Source organism: Ammospiza caudacuta, chromosome 3 (genome assembly GCF_027887145.1).
Source record: "Ammospiza caudacuta isolate bAmmCau1 chromosome 3, bAmmCau1.pri, whole genome shotgun sequence".
In the NCBI taxonomy this organism is placed as follows: Eukaryota; Metazoa; Chordata; class Aves; order Passeriformes; family Passerellidae; genus Ammospiza; species Ammospiza caudacuta.
Window position 1 is genome coordinate 88,164,592 of NC_080595.1, and position 12,100 is coordinate 88,176,691.

Here is a 12,100-nt window from a genome sequence, read left to right on the forward strand (position 1 = left end):
TTGTGTTCAAATCAATGAACCTTATATATAAAATAAGTGAAAAAACTGCAAACATCTTTCTCAGTCTTCACTTTTTCTTGCTGTTGCACATGCATAAAGTTAATTATTCATTGGAGAGAAATATGATTCTAGGTGGATACTCTAATCCTTGGACTATTTCCAATCCTTGGAAATGGGCTCGCTTCTTTTCTGTGTATACAAAATGCAATGACTATGTCATAACTTTGTATGAGCAGCTTCAATCTGACAGACTGCTAGAGACCTTCATCCCTGCAGCAAACCCAGAAAGGAAATAAAATAAACTGCCCTAAGTCAAGACTGAGTCAGGATGATGTTCTTTGAGCCAGCTCTACCTGCAGGGCCGTTCATTATTCTAGACTCTCATTGTCCTGAGGAGCTTCAAGTTGTGATCTCTGATACTGAAAGATCTCTGGCTCCAGGTTCTTGTTTGTAAAAAGGGTTTAGAATTTCTGAGTGAGGTTTGTGGCTTTGGTGGGGTTTAATTAATGTTTGCGCAGTATCTCATGAGAATAAAAATGCTGCATAGTCATTAAATAATATTTTTAATAAAATTATCCACTGGCTTAATTGGAAAAAAGTATCAAGGGTTAGGACTGATCTCAACTCTTTCCCCCTATTGATTCTATAAAAACCTCTGGTTAAAACAGGCAGAAGAGCAATGTATTCCTTCAAAAAAAGCTTACCCAAGCATTATCAGTCAGTTTTTGAGAACATTACATCAGGGCTTTACCATTAACATTTATTTGTTACCAGAGTTCAGGGTGAAAAGTATAAAAGATTCACACTCACATCAAAAATTCCTGTTCTTTTCACTAAGAATATCTCAAATAAGAAACCTGTTAAGCAAAAAAGAAAATTAAGGTAGCAGGACATGACGATGGGAGCAAGAGATCTGACCTGAGAGCTCAAGCAGCTCACTGTAAGTCTCACAGAAACTGGAGTTCTTTCATTCTAGGCTTTCTTCTAGCTGGTATTTATATCATCTAAACCATGTTACTGTATTAAAACTACTCTTTTCAATGCTACCTGAAAATTTCAGTCTTGTTTACTTTAGGCATGGAAAGGGTAAGGCAATATTTTGTTTTAGGTGTCCAAAGCAAATAGTGCAATCTTAACAAGAGACATAGAAAAATGCCATGTTTGAAAGGCATTCAGATAGTTTCAGAAATGTGAACAGGGAAGATGGGATGAACTTCTCTTTAAACATATATTTTAATAGGTAGTACATGTACAGAGTAAATAGAGAAAAATAGATTTTTGAAAAGGTAAGGAAAATATTTACACAAGTTTTATAGTTAGGCTGTTTTATAGTTAGCAAGATCTAATGTCAAGCAAAGAAGGAGAACTTGCACTAAAAGCTTTTTACTGCAGTAAATTGCTGTTTTCTCTTCAGGAATGGGTATTGAGTTGATGTTAAGGAAAGGGCCAAAACCTGTAAAACAGGTTGCAGTTACTAATAATGCTCTTAACATGCCCTAGTTGCAAAGTAAACTGTAAGGGAGTTTAAGGGCAGGCTATGAAAATGTATTTTCCTTTCACAGTTGATGCTTTTGATTAATTGGAAAGGTTGCAGTGTCAGACAGTAACTCATGGTTATTCAATCACTGCTGATTGCATGATCATGCCTTTATGACCTTATGTGTTGGAAGGAAGAAAGGACATGGCTGTTCTTGAAATGAAAACATTAATGAAGTCCTGACTTTTCAGTCTGTCTGTCCTTCTACCGTACACTCAGTGCAGTCAGTGTCTGAACACTTCACAAGGGTTTTAGCTTCATGTGCCAGGAACTACAGGAAATTTTCCCAAGGACAGAGTGGGGGTTGTCAGTGAGCCCTTTACTCTCATCTGTGTCACATCCATGCCTTGGTGCACCTTCCCCCAGAGCATCCAGGGATATTTAAATATCTGTCGACTGACTGGAGCTGGTGGGACTTCAGCCAGACATGGCTTGGGCACACAGAGTAGCCACTACAACGACACTCATCCCAGTAATCAGCAGGCACAGGAGCACTCTGGTATTAAATCCTAGATGAGCCACAGACTGAATGTTTCCCTGGACTGTGACACTAACACCCAGAGGTACAGAAGTTTTATCCTAGTTCCATGGGGAATTGAAGCAGGGAGTCTACAAGAGACGTGCACAAAGGATCACTGCAGCCCAGGGAGGTTAAGATCAGCCTCTCCACAGCAACTGACACCCCCTGCCCATGGCACTGTCCTCAAGCATGCAAATAATTCAAGGCTGACAGAAAACTTGACTGCAGGTTTCCCAGGTTAATCCTCTAACCACAGGGCTATGTTTCTATCATATAATAAAAAATATGTAGCCAGGTGGTTTGGTATGACAGTATAAAAGTCTTTCAAATTTACAAGAGATTTTAAATATGACATGCCCCGATATGATTCAGTGTGACCCTCTAATTTCCTTATTGTGACTAGATTAACAGATACTGACAAAAAAATAGCCTTTCTTATTTGTCATTTTCCATCATATCTTGAAATAATTCCACTTGATATTCTTCATTTTTCTCTACTCAAAACTGTAGTGTAGAAGGTTATTGATGCAATAATCAAGACTGTAGAAAACATTAATGAAATAATAAGGAATGTTTTTCAGAAAATAAATTTTTAAATTTAAATTCCTTTTAGTTATGCTTGAGAACTTAGTCTTTATATTACTTTCAGCCATAGAACAAAATCATATCATATGGCCTGATCCTATAAAAACATATTAACTGCCAGATTGTTGGCCAAAAATGTTTACTAAAAATCTGCAAATCAGAACCTTTTTCTAAAAATTAAATTCCTCATAATATCAAATAACTGCAAAAATCCCATTAGGCCTAAGGTCAATTCACAAACAGGCAAAGATATTTATAAGGATGCAACTATAATCACATAGGATATTTGTAATGAATTATTCATCCATTTCTACTACATAATACAAAGGGAGTTATGCATTCATAAACAAATATTTCTGTCCTAAATTATTTCACACATGGGATGTTATCAAAGAAGGGACATTTTTCTCTCCCTCACGGCCTGCTGACCTCTGTAACCCCTGGGTGCGTACCTGACACGCAACATTTACCTTCTCATAAAGAGTGTGACAGCTGCAGAGATGAGGTGATGATGATGATGATTGAGATGAGATGAGATGAGATGAGATGAGATGAGATGAGATGAGATGAGATGAGATGAGATGAGAGACCTACTGCTTAGCCACACCTTCCTTCCTCAATGAATATCTTCACTGGATTCTCCCTTTTCAAGACCATAAACTGTGAAACCTTTTAAATGTATTTCTATAATGAGCAGCTTAAATGATGTCCTCTCAATTTCCTCAGGAAAAAAGTTGCCATACTCGACCTCCACATTCATCATTGCCTGCTTAGGTTCTGTTGGGAGTGGGACGATTTTGGCACAACCAGGGTGGTGGAGATGCTTCCAGTGTGGAGGCAAATGACTACAGCTCTCTGTCAGAGTGCTGGGCACATAGGCAACTGTCTTCCCAAAGGAGTTTGCCCTGGATAAAGCAATGCAGCAACAGAAACATCAGCAAAGATTGCTAATGCACTCCCAGCTTTCACTGCTGAGTTCAGCTGCCACATTTCATTGTGCAGCTTCACTTGTTTTTCCATCTATTTATAATGTCATTTCTCTTCATAAGAGAACAGACAGCAGCATATTGAGATGCCTTGTCTCAAACTCACCCTGAATGGGGGTACTAAAACCACCACCTTGTCCCAGGAGCAGGAGGCACCATTTGGCCCATCCCTGCCACATGGAAAATCTGGGTGCTGGTGATTGTGGGCACAGGCAATTAATGTTTGCAATGTTTGTAACACATCCAAAACAGATCTCAGCCAGAGACAGCACCCTGATTTGAAAAATTCCCAATCTGGAGGTTATGTAAAGAGGAAGAATGTCTGCCTGTTACTATGGCAACAGGTTTAAAAGGGATCTTGTCACCAGGCTGCTATTTCTTCCTGTACCCCACAGGAAAATCAGGATGAGTCCTCCTCCATCTCAGTGGGTTGAACTGAACAGAAAAGTTCACCATACAATGGCAAAGCAGCAAGAGCCAGCACCAAGGGTGCACACCTGAGCAGATAATGATGAACTCTAAAAAGTAAATAATTCTTTTGGGTCAGACCATGGCTAAAACTAAAATTTTTGGTGAATCAAAAACCTCTAAAGGACTGTTTCTGAAGCAAACAGAAAATCAAATAAATTTCTTCAGTTCTGATAATTTAAAATCTGAATTAATGTTCAGAAAAAATAAATATAAAGGTAATTTTGAAATAGAATGGTATTTAAATCGAGCAATCATTGTTCCATGGCAATAATCAATGCTTTGGTGATTAACTATTACATTACGTCTTTCCCAGAAGAGCACTCTGTAAAAGAGGTGAAATCTTTAAAACATAACCATATTTTAAATAATAGTAAAAGGCAATTTAGAGGGAATATACAATAAATATTTTTGCTTGGATACATGAGCATCAGTTCTTGCAGTCCCCTTAGTATTGGATGGAGTGGAAAACTTCCTCCATGATATATCATCATAAAAAGTGGACAAATTCAGAAGAATTCCAGAAACACTGAGAAAAAAATCAGGGAATGAGATCATAAATACCAGCATTATTTTTTTGTTTGATTTTTTATTTAAAAATCAATGATAATGGAGATTTGGTGGTTCCATCCAGCTGAATATTTGGTCCAAGTGTTTGGATCCTTGGGATTAAATTTTGGCAATTATGCTATCACAGACAATATTTCAAAAAACCAGTTTCACCCTTCCATGCCATCATCTTTCTGACTGGGAACCCTTGCAAGTTTCTTACACGTTTATTCCAGTCCAGCACAAATTGTGCATTCTGCAAAATGCAGCCTTGATTAGAGATGATCTACCTCCAGTAACACGGGTGTCATAGGTAAAATGACCAAGAACTTTCTCAGCAAATGTTTACAACTAATCCTGGCCCCATGAAGTTAATGGGAGATTTGTTACTGCTCTCAACATGACAAGGATTTCCCTTGTACTTCCAGAGCTGTGCATAGATTTCTGTGTATGTCTTTGCGTTGTACCCTGCAATTACTTTGGCTACCTTTAATTGCTGAGAAAATAGCGGCAGTTTTATGACCACGAGGGAAATGGATTGTCTCATGACTTAATAACTGCAAGCAGCAAAATTTTATCCTGTAGGATAGAAAATCCATAAAGACAAGCACAATAAGGAGCAAAGGAAGTTTAATGGTGTTGGGGTGGCATTTCTGCTCTGTATTTGGAAGCATTAAAACCAATTGTTCAGTGATATTCACATAGTGAAGCCCTAGTTGACTCCGTAGAGCTGGATTTTTCCAGAAAATAAGCTGACGTGTCAGTTATTTTAGGTCAGTCTAGTTCTGCTACATTATATTTTTCCAGAACTTCACTGATCATACAGATTCTGTGAAAAAGTATTAGTCGTAAATCATTTTGTGGACTTACCTGTGTCACAGCACTGTTGAAAGGTAAATAAAGGCAACATACTTCAAACTTGAAAAGCACTGTGAAGACCTGTGTGCTGCATACTCCTTGGTACCAAGACATCACACTCTTCAAACCCATGGGAATTAATTTTACACCATCCTGAGGACTCCCTGCATTGCTGCACTTCAAGTCCTGGAGGATTATAAAAATCCCATATTGCCTCTCACAGATTTCTGTCCTGTCCTTTTTCATGGCATGGGCACAACATTGTGACTTTCATCCTCTCCATACAGTCCAAGGGCTGATTTTTCTACCCAGAAGATGTGAGATGTCTTCATTCCTCAGATACCGTTTCCACATTTATTCATTTTCACATATAGCATGCCCTGTTCTCCATGCTGGGCAGTCAGTGTTGTAACCTGGCTTTAGCTTGTCCCTGGTCAGAGCTTTCCCCAGTTATCACAATTCTGTACTTTCCTTCTCCCCAGTATATTGTGCTTTGAGTCCCCCACCAGCCTGTTCACCACCTCCAAGGTTCCATTCTTGCTCATCCACTATTATTTTGCACTCCTTTTATTACATACCCTTTTCTCTTATCATGCATATTTATCTCAGAAATAAATGCCTTGAGATGTGGGACTGTCACTTTACTAATATTTATTTGAAAGATGGATTGACATGGAAAACTGTTGGGCTGAACAACAGGATTTGGTGCTATTGAATATTTGTTCCACATGCAGACACCTGTGTAACAGTGCTCAAAACTGACTAGTGAATAAATTGCAGCATTCCACATGGTCCTTATGTCTCCCTTTGGGTTTTCTGACATTGCTCCAGTTTTGTATGTTCTGGACTCCAATGCTGTTCTAAATGCAATTTGAATGTCCATTTTTTATCTAACATTGGAGTTATAAAAACCATCTTACCCTTGGTCATTATTTGTCATGTGGTTCCACTGAACTAGCTTGGGCTGTTAAAACATTTGCCATGGTTTAGAAGTATCCATGTGCTTCAGATCACCTAAACTTTTGTATTTTTGATGTAGGTTTCTGCACTGGAGCTTGTCAGCCACAGTTTTTGCCATAGTCAGCAGAGACAAATATGTACATGAAGGGTAGTATTCATCTGTCATTTTTGGACACACAGTTCAGGCTTCAGAAGAATCATGCCAGTTTCTCACTCAAAAAATAAAACCACATCCAGACTGCGTATTTGTAAGGATCTTTGGCTGGTGTTGTTCTTGAAATCATACCTACATATCAGTTCCTATTTCCCTAGCATGAAACTGTGATAGCAAGAGTTGAACTCTATGGGCTGGACACACCCTCCAGCTCTGTTTACACTGCTAGTGGCAGCAGCCATGCATGCCTGCCACACAGTGCTCAGGATTCTGAATAGAGAAGTGTTTGTTTTTCAGGTTTATGTGTCAGAACATACCAAGCATCCACATGCAGCCCATGTGCTGGTTGACAGCTTTGGGCATTTTGGTGCTCTGCTTTAATTCCTCAGAACCACCTACTTCTTTCCTTTGGCTGTGCAGACTGGGGGCATGAAGTACCTTGTGGCAGCAGTGCTAGAAGAACCAATAAATCTTGTCTCTGAGGGGATGCCACTCAATGTTCAATATTTCAAGTAAGCAGCCTGAGTAGTTATGTAGGAATTCACAGAAAGGTCAATACACTGCATGAAGAGCACACACACCACCAAAAATACAAGTCATCTTCTAAATCTGGAAGATGGTCACTCAATCTTTGCAATTTTATGTAAATTTTATACCAGATGCTGTGCTACATAAATAGATTGGAAATCTCATGAGACCATAGCAGAAGCTTAAGGCATTTGCATTTCCAGGACTTCTTTGCATTTGGCCGATTAGTCACTCTTCTCAATCCCTGTAAATATTCATCTTCTAGGCTAGTATAGAACACAGAAAAATACGGTAACAAGTTAATGAGGAAAGAGTACTCATATAATGCTACTTAATGCAGACCTTGGACAGACATTTTTCCAGCTAAAACATTTAATTATGCATTTTCATGTTTAATGTCTACTTAGTTAGTTAATATGTCCATTTTCCCAATATTTCATTTTTTATTAGTTATAGGTTATGTTGTGAGGATATATTTTTCATAATGCATTTCAACCCTGATTCAACTGTGTGAAACAGCAAGATGCAGCAATCTGGTTTTTTCTACTACCTCTTTTTGAAAGGTAGACTAGGTATCTCTTTTCAGCAGCGCATTTTCCTGGTTACACTTAGCAGAAGAACAGTTCCTTTTCCAATGAAAACAGCACAGATATTTCAGATGGGAAAGCAGTTTACTGACAGACTTATACAGTTAAATCTGTTAAAATTAATTTCTCAATAGAATGATAAGAAAAAATATCAGACATCATTTAGTAGTCCCAGAGAGTATTATCACACCCTGAAAGTTTGCTTCTAATGTGCAACACAGAAAAAGATTTGTGGAGACAAGCAGTTCTTTTGATTTTCAGAGAAGTTTCTGTGTTTTTCTGTTGATGCTCTTTAGCCAAGAGCAGTGTTCCAGGAACTCTAGAAATGCACAGCTCTTATGTTTTCTACTTAGAGGGTTTTAGCCTTCTAACGTAGAACTTTAATTGCAATTCTAATTCATCATTTCAAATATTATTCTTGGTCCTTGAACCTATCTTTCTTTCCTTGATACTGACTAGTGCAAGGAAAAATCTTGGATGATCTAAAAATAGTGGCGAGACCCCAAACAAAGGCAAACCAATGTCTGCTTGGAGCAAGAGAACAACTCTCAGAAAGTCCAGAACTGAAAACAAGAAGGAAAGAAAAGCGGGACACAGCATGGCATAACAGGGAAAGACTTGAAAGAGATAGGAAGGGATACAGAAATCCTTCCATCTGCTGAGGTTAAAGGTTGACATATCTGTACAGTAGTCTCTGAAAAAGAAGAGCTTTAAGGATTTTCAGGGTTTTGGAATTACTGGATTCTCTGACATAACAGCCCTTGTCTTGTTCTAAGTCCACCCCCAGCCCCAGTCTTTAAATATTATCTGACTATCCATTGAAGTTAGTTGGAAGATTCCATTTTGCTCTGATGAAATCCAAAAAAAGCCATTCCTATGCTCTCATATAATATATTTTTCTATGTTGCTATTCCTTATCTCTGTCTGCTTTGGGTTATGGTTATTTCTTCTTCTGTCTCCCTTTAGCTCTTTAGTTCTGATGGTGGCATTTTATGTTTTTAGAGTGAATGCCCAGGGCAAACATAAGAGCTACTGTAAAAGAAAAACAAACTTCAAGTTATAGACTAAAACTTCAGTCCAATTTGTCATTATCTGATCTACCAAATATGAAACTATTTAATTATACCAAAATATTAAATTTCTTTTGAAAGGATTGAGAAAAATATTGCTGTAGCTTTAGGAATTTTTATGAATCAGCTCTGCTGTGGTCATTGACCATAGACATACTTTTAGCCCCTTGCAAATTCTAGAGAAGCATGTTAGCTTAATTGAATTTTAAGCCAGGACATTTTTCTTGGCAGGCCAAGAGTTAGCACATGGGCAATTACACTGCTCTGGTACCACACAGTAATTCATTCAGCCGCAGCTCAACTGTTTCTTCAAGCACTTCAGTCTCCTGAAGAAAGTTGACTGAATAATACAAAGCACAAATTACTTGATAAATTTATATATTGTATTTCAAAATTCTGAAGATTTTTCAAAATATTTGTATGAAAAACTAGTTGTGTCTGGGATAAAAAACAAGTTTGATATCCTAGATTGACAAACCTAATTAGAGTGATAAATTTAAATGATGCACATATAAGTGATTTGGGAGTTTGTCTACTTTAGTTACTCTCTACGACAGAGTTAAGAGGGGGCAATTACTTCTGGAAAACATCTACTTCTTAATTCATGTTTTAATTATTTTGATTACGCTTAATAAATGCCTATAGCAGTTTCTAGCTACTGTGTTTCAAACAAAAATAATTCAGACATTCCATGTAGCACATAAAATGCTATGTGAAAGCAACATACAGCAAAGGGTATTTTCCTATAGTTGCAAAATGAGCTGGAATCACAGGGAGCCACAAGGAACCGAAAAGTGGTTGTTAGATTATCCATTGCAATGCAGTCAAATCATCACTTCTCATATTCCTAGGGATGTAACAGGACAAAAATATTTGAAGCCTTCTGGGTTATGTTTGATGTTGCATGAGGCCTAAACAAATCACCAGGGACTAGCAATTCCGTGCTCAAGAACTCCTTTAAAATTAGTTTCTTATTCTCTTTCTTTCATTCCTGATTTTTTTTTTTTTTTGTAAGTTCACTGGTGAGGCATAGTACAAGTTATATTCATTCATAGATGTGTAAGATTGTGATGAAAAGGCTTGGGGTTGACTCTCATCGTGTTGTTAGAGTGACAGAAGAGCTTTCTTCCACCTCCCCCGGGCTCACACCTCTCTGAACATTAATATCAGAAAATCCATAGGCACTTTGGAAAATATTTCCTATATTGCAACTTCCTATTTCTGTAAAAGAAGACCAGTACCTTCTTTGGGTTGGAAGGCACCTTTAAAGGTCATCTAATCCAACCTCCCTGTAATAGGCAGGGATATCTTCAATGAGATCAACCTCTTCCAGTGTTTTACCACCCTCATTGTAAAAAAAACTTCTTCAGTCTATCAAATCTCATGGGTTTGTAAGAACTACAGTAGTAATCTCTGTCAGGTGCTTTGGGAACACTTTATGAGAAGTACAGACTAAATAAATTCAGCACATGGCCCATTATTATTCCCCTGATAATGTTTGGTAATATCCTAGGTAAGTACCACTAATTACAGGACTACTTTATGTGGCTGAATTCCAAAGTACTGTTATAATTTACTGCCATGTCTGCATATAATCACAATTACGTCATTTCAGAGAAATAGTTATATTTCCTTCCTGTAACTATATTTCTGCAAGGTATTATAACCTAAATAGGACAACAGACTGGGCAATCAGCAGTAATAAGATTTTATTTTAATGTAATAATAGCCAAGAATTAAGTAAAAGAAACAGACAGGAAAACAAAATAGAAGCAGAAAAGGATACATGCACAGACCCATCAGTTTGATGCCATGAAAAAGGATGGAGGTGGCATTTGTACCATTAATCCATGTTTGACTTCAGTGTGGCGCTGTTATACCTAGGCTGAAGAATACTCCACTGTTTATTAGTTTAATGCTGCATTCATTTTAAAACGTTGTGTGCAACTCTGTTGAAATTAGGATGCAATAAAATTATCAGAAACATCTCCCACAATAGGAAATACACAGCATTTAGGTTAAGGTATCATGATATAACACATATTAGTTGAATAAATTAGGAGAGAGATATGAGTATTGATGTGTTTCATGACCATATCCAGGCATTGAGTTTTCACCAGCTGTGGAAATATGATTTAGGAGAGCTCTGTCATATGGTTAGAAACCATTCCATGTGCAGTCAATTACAGTGCTATCGCTACAGCCTGGTTTCAAGTGTCCAGTTAATAAATATTCTCTAGCTTCCATTCTGGTTGAGCTTCCATTCTGCAACTTCCTTGTATCAACCACCTGTGCTAGATTATTTAGATTCTTAGGGCAAATTTGCAGAAAGGCTGTGCTAAGTGAGTTGTATAAACACTTACACATCTGTCTTATCCTCTAAAGGATTATCTTGCATCTTATCTCTTTGTCTGCTATTGAAATGTTTCTTAAATAAGCTGAAATTGAAGAGGGAAAGTGAATGGGAAAATCAAATTGAAGTATTTCTGGGGTTGTTTTTATTTTTCTGTTTGTAACATGTGACAACTGCAAGAAATTGCATGAGAGAAAAAAAATCAAAGGCTTAAGTATCAAAATCTTTGCTTTCAAGCTACTCTTATTTAGCAATCATGCTTGCATAATAACCACAAATTGGAGCACATGATTCATAGGAACAAGTAATCAAGTATATAAAACCCCATAGCTTTTACCTAAATATATTTGGGGTTTTTTCAGGAATAACTTAGAGTGATTAAGTAAATATTTTGTAGTGTGGTCATAAAAACTTTTTATTGATAAACTGTTTAGCAATATAAAAATTTAGCTTCATTTTAGCACATTCATATTTTTTTCTTCTTGCTGTTTATTATTTATACTTATGAAGAGTGAACTTAGGATCATGAAGCTGAGATTCGTTGAAGAAGGTGAAGTTCCATTTGTGGTGCAAAAATTACTCCATGTAAAAAAGGATACATTTAATATATCCAACTGTGAAAGCATCAAAATAGAAACTAGACCCATGTAACTTAAATGATTAGTCACCAAGCTTGACATATGAGCTATAAATATTAAACAATAAACTGAATACTTGAATGTATCCATTAAATTTGAGTAAATTTACACAATTTATAGCTTCATAACATCTAGAATTGGTAGCACGTGATTTTGCAAAGAGAAAGGAGGCTGTATTCTCACCATAATTTACTCATAGTGAACAATTTTAATCAGTTTTTAAATGCTGGAAGCAATTTCATGAATGGTGAGACTTTCCACCAAGGTCATAGAGAAAAAATGTTTAGTTTTTCAATATACTTGGAAT

General features: G+C 37.1%; 1 protein-coding gene across 1 annotated transcript in view; it reads left to right on the forward strand.

Annotated features, from left to right (window-relative positions):
- DLGAP2 (DLG associated protein 2) overlaps positions 1 to 12,100 on the forward strand; it is a 300,323-nt gene that overhangs the window by 200,018 nt on the left and 88,205 nt on the right. The window lies entirely within an intron of this gene.